Raw genomic sequence first — 9047 nt, 5'->3', positions numbered from 1 at the left:
TACCTTCTAAGTCAATAAAAGCCTTGTTTTGTTTCGCTAACATCGAGTCTTGGATTTATTGAGGCACATCACCTAACATCTGTGGTAGGGAAATTATTGGAAAAAATTCTGAGGGACAAAATTAGTCTCCGCTTGGAGAGGCAAGGATTAATCGGGGATAGTCAGCATGGCTTTGTCAAGGGTAAATCATGTCTGACCAATCTGATTGAATTTTTCGAGGGGGTGACTAGGTGTGTGGATGAGGGAAATGCTGTGGATGTGGTTTACATGGATTTCAGTAAAGCTTTTGACAAAGTCCCGCATAGGAGACTGGTCAAGAAGGTAAGAGCCCATGGGATCCAGGGTGCCTTGGCGCGTTGGATCCTAAACTGGCTGAGTGGCAGGAGGCAGAGGGTGATGGTCGAAGGTTGCTTTTGTGACTGGAAGCCTGTGTCCAGTGGGGTACCTCAGGGATCGGTGCTGGGACCCTTGCTGTTTGTGATCTACATAAATGATTTGGATGAGAATGTAAAAGGTATGATCAGTAAGTTCGCAGATGACACGAAAATTGGTGGGGTGGTAAATTGCGAGGAGGAAAGCCTCAGGCTACAGGACGATATAAACGGGTTGGTCAGATGGGCGGAAAAGTGGCAAATGGAATTTAACCCTGAAAAGTGCGAGGTGATGCATTTTGGATGGACAAATAAGGCAAGGGAATACACAATGAGTGGTAGGACCCTAGGAAGTACAGAGGGTCAGAGGGACCTTGGTGTACATGTACATAGATCCCTGAAGGCAGCGGAACAGGTAGATAAGGTGGTTAAAAAGGCATATGGGATACTTGCCTTCATTAGCCGAGGCATAGAATATAAGAGCAGGGAGGTTATGATGGAGCTGTACAAAACGCTGGTGAGGCCACAGCTGGAGTACTGTGTGCAGTTCTGGTCGCCTCACTATAGGAAGGATGTGATTGCTTTGGAGAGGGTGCAGAGAAGATTCACCAGGATGTTACCTGGGATGGAGCGCCTCAGCTATGAAGAAAGACTAAACAGGCTGGGGTTGTTTTCCTTGGAGCAAAGAAGGCTGAGGGGGGACCTGATTGAGGTGTACAAAATGAATAGGGGCATAGATAGGGTAGATAAAGAGGAACTTTTCCCCTTAGTAGGGGGGTCAATAACAAGGGGGCATAGATTCAAGGTAAGGGGCAGGAGGTTTAGAGGGGATTTGAGGAGGAACTTTTTCACCCAGAGGGTGGTTGGAATCTGGAACTCACTGCCTGAAAGGGTGGTAGAGGCAGGTACCCTCATAACATTCAAGAAGCATTTGGATGAGCACTTGAAATGCCATTGCATACAAGGCTATGGACCAAATGCTGGAAAATGGGATTAGACTGGACAGGGATTGATGGTCGGCGCAGACACGATGGGCCGAAGGGCCTCTTTCTGTGCTGTATAACTCTATGACTCTATGAAAACCCTGGGACAGTAAGGTCTCGTGTGCCACCGCCTGTTGGCCCTCCTCCATCTGGCCATGATTGGCACTCTCTCTCGGCGTCTCTGTGCCCGCTCAATGTAATGGAGAAGCCCGACGTTTCCGCCCATTGCAGCCCCCATAGTATGTGGCCACTCAAGGTTATGCCAGTGAAAAAGCAAACCAACTACAAAGTTCTGGTCAGAAGCCAGAAGTACCCCTGCGAGCGCTAACTCAATGCAGAAAGCTCTCTCCCTTTGTCTCTTTGCAAATCTCTCTCTCTCACAGAAGGAGTGGTCCAAAAATGGCTACCACAAAGAAGCCAGGAAGAGCCCTCTTTAAATAGCGCCCCCCCAGCCCCACAGCGACTGGGAACCGTTCCAGTCAACCAGTCGCTGGGAGCGCCAGGCGGAAAGGAGGGGGGCGCCACTGAATTTCCGGTTCGGGGCGCCCCAAGGGTATTGCACCATGAAATGACATCAGGAGCTGCGCGCGCAGCTGAGCGGGCATTGCGGTTTTGCGCCGCCGCTAAATGTCCGCTCAATTTCGCGAGAGGCGCAGGTCTCGCCGCGCCTGGGCGCTAGCTGGCTCGCGCCCCACTTATCGCCCTCTTAAGGCGCTCACGGGTGGCGCAAACAACTGAATTCCTCCCCGACTGTCTCCGCTTCCACGATTTCCGTCGGCAGTGAATTCTAGGTCATAGAGTCCTAGTCATAGAGTTATACAGCACAGAAAGAGGCACTTCGGCCCATCATGTCCGTGCCAGCCATCAAGCCCTGGCTATTCTAATCCCATTTTCCAGCACTTGGTCCGTAGCCTTGTATGCTATGGCATTTCAAGTGCTCATCTAAATGCTTCTTGAATGTTGTGAGGGTTCCTGCCTCTACCACCCTTTCAGGCAGTGAGTTCCAGATTCCAACCACCCTCTGAGTGAAAAAGTTTTTCCTCAAATCCCCTCTAAACCTCCTACCCCTTACCTTGAAACTATGCCAAATGGTTATTGACCCCTCTACTAAGGGGAAAAGTTCCTTTCTATCTACCCTATCTATGCCCCTCATAATTTTGTACACCTCAATCAGGTCCCCCCCTCAGCCTTCTCTGCTCTAAGGAAAACAACGCCAGCCTGTCCAGTCTTTCTTCATAGCTGAAGCGCTCCAGCCCAGGTAACATCCTGGTGAATCTCCTCTGCACCCTCTCCAATGCAATCACATCCCTCCTATAGTGTGGCGACCAGAACTGTACACAGTATTCCAGCTGTGGCCTAACTAGCATTTTGTACAGCTCCATCATAACCTCCCTGCTCTTATATTCTATGCCTCAGCTAATGAAGGCAAGTATCCCATATGCCTTTTTAACCACCTTATCTACCTCTCCTGCTGCCTTCAGGGATCTATGTACATTCACACCAAGGTCCCTCTGATCCTCTGTCCTTCCTAGGATCCTACCATTCATTGTGTATTCCCTTGCCTTGTTAGTCCTCCCAAAATGCATCACCTCACACTTTTCAGGGTTAAATTTCATTTGCCACTGTTCTGCCCATCTATCCATCCCGTCTATATCGTCCTGTAGCCTGAGGTTTCCCTCCTTGCTATTTACCATTCCACCAATTTTTGTGTCATCTGCGAACTTACTGATCATACCTCCTACATTCATATCTAAATCATTAATGTCACTTCAAACAGCAAAGGACCCAGCACCGATCCCTGTGGTACACCACTGGACACAGGCTTCCAGTCACAAAAACAACCTTCGACCATCACCCTCTGCCTCCTGCCACTAAGCCAATTTTGGATCCAATGTGCCAAATTGCCTTGGATCCCATAGGCTCTTACCTTCTTGATCAATCTCCCATGTGGGACTTTGTCAAAAGCCTTACTGAAGTCCATGTAGACTACATCAACTGCACTACCCTCATCCACACACCTAGTCACCCCCTCGAAAAATTCAATCAAATTGGTCAGACATGATCTCCCCCTGACAAAGCCATGCTATCCCTGATTAATCCCTGCCTCTCCAAGTGGAGACTACTTCTGTCCCCTCAGAATTTTTTCCAATAATTTCCCTACCACTGATGTTAGGCTCACTGGCCTGTAATTCCCTGGTTTATCCCTATTACCCTTCTTGAACAATGGTACAGGTAGACTATCCTTTATCCGAAAACCTCGGGACCAGCCGTGTTTCGGTTTTTGGAGAATTTCGGATTTCGGAAGGTGGGTCGGCGGGGGTCCGCGGGGGGGTCAGCGGGGGTCCATGGGGGGGGTCGGCGGGGGGTCGTGCGCACGACTTACGCTGACGCTCAGCGTAAGTCGGCGGGGGTCCGCGGGGGGGTCGGCGGGGGTCGGGGCCGGCGGGGTCCGCGGGGGGGTCCGCGGGGTCCGCGGGGGGGTCGGGGTCGGCGGGGGTCCGCGGGGGGTCGTGCGCACGACTTACGCTGACGCTCAGCGTAAGTCAGTGGGGGCCGGGGTCGGCGGGGGTCCGCGGGGGGGTCCGCGGGGGTCGGGGTCGGCGGGGGGGTCGGCGGGGGTCCGCGGGGGGGGGGTCCGCGGGGGGTCGTGCGCACGACTTACGCTGATGCTCAGCATAAGTCGGTGGGGGTCGGGGTCCGCGGGGGGGTCCGCGGGGGGTCGTGCGCACGACTTACCCTTTATCCGAACTTCCGAAACCGGAACCCTCTAAAAACCGAAGGTTTTTTCGTTCAGCGTAAGTCGTGCGCACGACTTACGCTGAACGGAAAAAAAAAAACCTTCGGTTTTTAGAGGGTTTCGGTTTTCGGAAGTTCGGATAAAGGGTAGTCTACCTGTACTACATTAGCTGTTCTCCAGTCTGCTGGCACCTCCCCTGTGGCCAGAGAGGTTCTGAAAATTTGTGTGAGAGCCCCTGCATTCATCTCCCTTGCCTCACACAGCAGCCTGGGATACATCCCGTCAGGGCCTGGGGATTTATCCACTTTTAAGCCCGCTAAAACCACTAGTACCTCCTCCCTCTCAATACTAATTTGTTCAAGTATATCACAATCTCCCTGCCTGATTTCTATGACTACATCACTCTTCTCCATAGTGAACACAGATGCAAAATATTCATTTAAAACCTCACCTACATCTTCCGGCTCTACACACAGATTGCCATTTTGGTCCCTAATGGGCCCTACTCTTTCCCTGGTTATCCTTTTGCCCTTAATATACTTATAAAACACCTTGGGATTTTCCTTTATTTTGCCCGCCAGTATATTTTCATGCCCCCTCTTTGCTCTCCTAATTTATTTTTTAAGTACCCCCCTGCACTTTCTATACTCCTCTAGGGCTTGCACTGTTTTTAGTCCTTTGTATCTGCCAAAAGCCCCCCTCTTTCTCCTAATCCATTCTTGTATATCCCTTGATATCCAGGGTTCCCTGGGTTTGTTCCCACCCTTGACCTTTACGAGAACATGTTGGCGTTGTACTCTCTCTGTTTCCTTTCTGAAAGACTCCCATTGCTCTGATGTAGATTTTCCTACAAGTAGCTGATCCCAGTCCATTTTGGCCAGATCCTGCCTTATCATAATAAAATCAGCCTTCCCCCAATTTAGAACTTTTATTTCCGGTTCATCTTTGTCCTTTTCCATGACTACCTTAAATCTCACCGAATTATGGTCACTGTCACCAAAATGCTCTCCTACTGACACATCTACCACTTGCCCAGCTACATTCTCTAGAATTAGGTCCAGTACCGCCCCCTCTCTTGTAGGACTTTTTACATGCTGGCTTAAAAAGCTCTCCTGGATGCACTTTAAGAATTCCGCACCCTCTAAGCCTTTCACACTCTGAATATCCCAGTTAATATTGGGGAAGTTGAAATCCCCTACTATTACTACCCTATTATTTCTACACTTCTCTGAGATTTGCCTACATATCTGTTCCTCTATCTCCCCCTGACTGTTTGGGAGCCAATAGCACACTCCCAGCAAAGTGATTGCCCCCTTTTTGTTTTTAAGTTCTACCCTCATTAGAGGAACCTGCTAAGATATCATCCCTCCTTACAGCAGTAATTGACTCCTTGATTAATATTGCAACACCCCCTCCTCATTTACACCCCCCTCTCTCGCCTGAAGATTCTATACCCCGAAATATTGAGCTGCCAGTCCTGCCTCTCCCTCAACCATGTCTCTGTGATAGCAACAATATAATACTCCCATGTGTTCATCAACACCTTCAATTCATCTGCCTTACTCGCAAAACTCCTTGCATTAAAATAAATGCCATCCAGCCTTGCCATACTCCCTTGTGCCGTTACATATTTGCTCTGCCTTCCAGGCTGACTTGTTATTTCCTCTATATTTGGCTGTGCATCACCCCCTACTATAGCTCCACTCCGTATCCCATCCCCCTGCCAAGTTACTTTAAACCCCCCCCCCCCCCAACAGCACTAGCAAACCTCCCCGCAAGGATGTTGGTCCCGTTCCAGTTCAGGTGCAACCCGTCCAACTTGTACAGGTCCCACCTTCCCCAGAAGCAGACCCAGTGATCCAGGAAACTATAGCCCTCCCTCCTGCACCAACTCTTTAGCCACGCATTCATCTGCTCTATCCTCCTATTCCTATACTCACTAGCACGTGGCACCGGGAGTAAGCCAGAGATTACAACCTTTGAGGTCCTGCTTTTTAATCTGCTACCTAGCTCCCCTAAATTCTTGTTGCAGGACCTCGTCCCTCTTTCTACCCATGTCATTGGTACCAACGTGAACCACAACCTCTGACTGTTCGCCCTCCCCCTTCAGAATGCCCTGCAGCCATTCAGTGACATCCTTGGCCCTAGCACCAGGGAGGCAACATACCATCTTGGAGTCACGTCTGCAGCCACAAAAACGTTTATCTGTTCCCCTTACGATAGAATCCCCTATCACTATTGCTCTCCCACTTTTTCCTCCCCTCCTGTGCAGCTGAGCCACTCATAGTGCCACGGACTTGGCTCTTGCTGCATTCCCCTGAGAAACCATCTCCCCCAGCAGTATCCAAAACGGAAAATCTGTCGGAGAGGGAGATGGACCCAGGGGACTTCTGCACTACCTTCCTAGTTCTTTTACTGTCTGGTGGTCACCCATTTCCTGTCTGTCTGTGCACTCTTTACCTGCGGTGTGACCACCTCGTTAAACGTGCTATCCACGAAGATCTCAGCTTCGCGGATGCTCCACAGTGACTCCAGCCACAGCTCCAGCTCCGAAATGTGGATTTCAAGTAGCTGCAGCTGGAGACACTTCCTGCACATGTGTTTGCCCTGGACACCTAAAGTGTCCCTGACTTCCCACATAGCACAGGAGGAGCACTCCACGCAGCCGAGCTGCCCTGCCATGTCCTACCCTTAATTTACTCCCTTTACTTCCTTTAAATTAAAGAATATTAAATACACTAGGGACCGTACTTCCCTTTAAACACTACTTACTCTAAACTAGAGACCTTACTTTGACTTTAACGACTGGACTGTAGAAATACTCACCAGGTCCTACTTACCAATCAGCTCCTTCCCTGGTTGTGACATCACGTTAGCGGTTTTGCAGTTGTTGTTTGACTGCTCCCGCTCTCGGACTCTTTCCTTGGTGTAAAGTAAGAACCAATTCCTACAGGGTGAAAGGTTAGGAAAAATAAAGGCGAAGCAAGGGTGCTCCTCCTTCCACTCCTCACCTAACTCCCTGACTAATCACCACTCGCTGCGTAAAAAAGTTTTTTCTCACGTCCCCCCGGTATCTCTTGCTCAAAACCATAAATCTGTGTCCCCTAGTCCTTGTACCATTAACTAGTGGGAACAGCCTTTCCCCGTCTAGCCTATCCAAACCCATCATAATCATGTACACCTCTATCAAATCACCCCTCTGCTCTAATGAAAACAAATCCAGCTTCTCCAACCTGTCCTTGTAGCTAAGATCCCCCATCCCTGGAACCATTCTGGTAAATCTCCTCTGCACCCTCTCAAAGACCTTCACATCTTTCCTAAAGTGTGGTGACCAGAACTGGATGCAATACTCCAGTTGTGGCCGAAACAGCGCTTTATAAAGGTTCAGCATAACTTCTCTACTTTTGTACTCAATACCTCTATTTATGAAGCCCAAGATCCCATATGCTTTGTTAACCACTCTCTCAATATGTCCTGCCACCTTCAGGGACCTATGCACATTAATTCCCAGGTCCCTCAGGCCCTGCACGCTCTTTGAAACTGTGCCATTAAGTGTATATTGCCTCTCCCTGTTCCTTCTGCCAAAATGCATCACCTCACACTTCTCTGTAGTAAATTCCATCTGCCACTTGTCTGCCCATTCTGCTAGCCTTTCTATGTCCTGTTACAGTCGATTAATATCATCATCACTGTTTGCCACACCCCCAACACTGGCACCTACCCGACAATGTTAAAAAAATGCCCGGGTATGTCCGCAAAGAGTAGGACAAATCCAATCGGGCCAATTACCGCCCCATCAGTCTACTCTCAATCATCAGCAAAGTGATGGAAGGTGTCATCGACAATGCTATCAAGCGGCACTTACTCACCAATAACCTGTTCACCAATGCTCAATTTGGGTTCCACCAAGACCACTCGGCTATTGTTACAGCCTTGGTCCAAACATGGACAAAAGAGCTGAATTCCAGAGGTGAGGTGAGAGTAAATGAAACAGTCCATACCCGCATGCAGCAAGACCTGGACAACATTCAGGCTTGGGCTGATAAGTGGCAAGTAACATTCGCACCACACAAGGGCCAGGCAATGACTACCTCCAACAAAAGAGAGACTAGCCACCGTCCCTTGACCGTCAACGGCATTACTATCGGCGAATCCACCACCATCAACATCCTGGGGGTTACCATTGACCAGAAGCTTAACTGGCCCAGCTACAGAAATACTATGGCTACAAGAGCAGGCCAGAGGCTGGGTATTCTGCGGTGAGTGTCTCACCTCCTGACTCCCCAAACCCTACAAGGCATAAGTCAGGAGTGTGATGGAATATTCTCCACTTGCCTGGATGAGTGCAGCTCCAACAACACTCAAGAAGCTCGACACTATCCAGGACAAAGCAGCCCACTTGATCGGCACCCCATCCACCACCTTATACATTCACTCCCTCCACCACCGGTGCACTGTGGCTGCAGTGTGTACCATCTACAAGATGCACTGCAGCAACTCGCCAAGGCTTCTTCGACAGTACCTCCCAAACCCACGTCCTCTACCACCTAGAAGGACAAGGGCAGCAGACTCATGGGAACACCATCACCTTCAAGTTCCCCTCCAAGTTACACACCATCCTGACTTGGAAGTATATCACCGGTCCTTCATCGTTGCTGGGTCAAAATCCTGGAACTCCCTAACAGCACTGTGGGAGTATCTTCACCACAAGGACTGCAGCAGTTCAAGAAGACGGCTCAGCAGCACCTTCTCAATGGCAATCAGGGATGGGCAATAAATGCTGGCCTTGCCAGTGACACCCACATCCCAGGAACTAATTTTTAAAAATGGGACATACTGAGTTAGCATCCAGCATCTCATGTTCTTGGATCTGTGTACAAATCTAGCTCAGACTGTTGGGATGAAAGTCTCCTTTGACTGTTGATTGTAAAGGTCCCTTATGAAATGAGTTTATAC

Source organism: Somniosus microcephalus, chromosome 15 (genome assembly GCF_052327205.1).
Source record: "Somniosus microcephalus isolate GS21.2 chromosome 15, FLI_Smic_1.0, whole genome shotgun sequence".
Taxonomy (NCBI): domain Eukaryota; kingdom Metazoa; phylum Chordata; class Chondrichthyes; order Squaliformes; family Somniosidae; genus Somniosus; species Somniosus microcephalus.
This window is presented reverse-complemented; position numbering follows the sequence as displayed.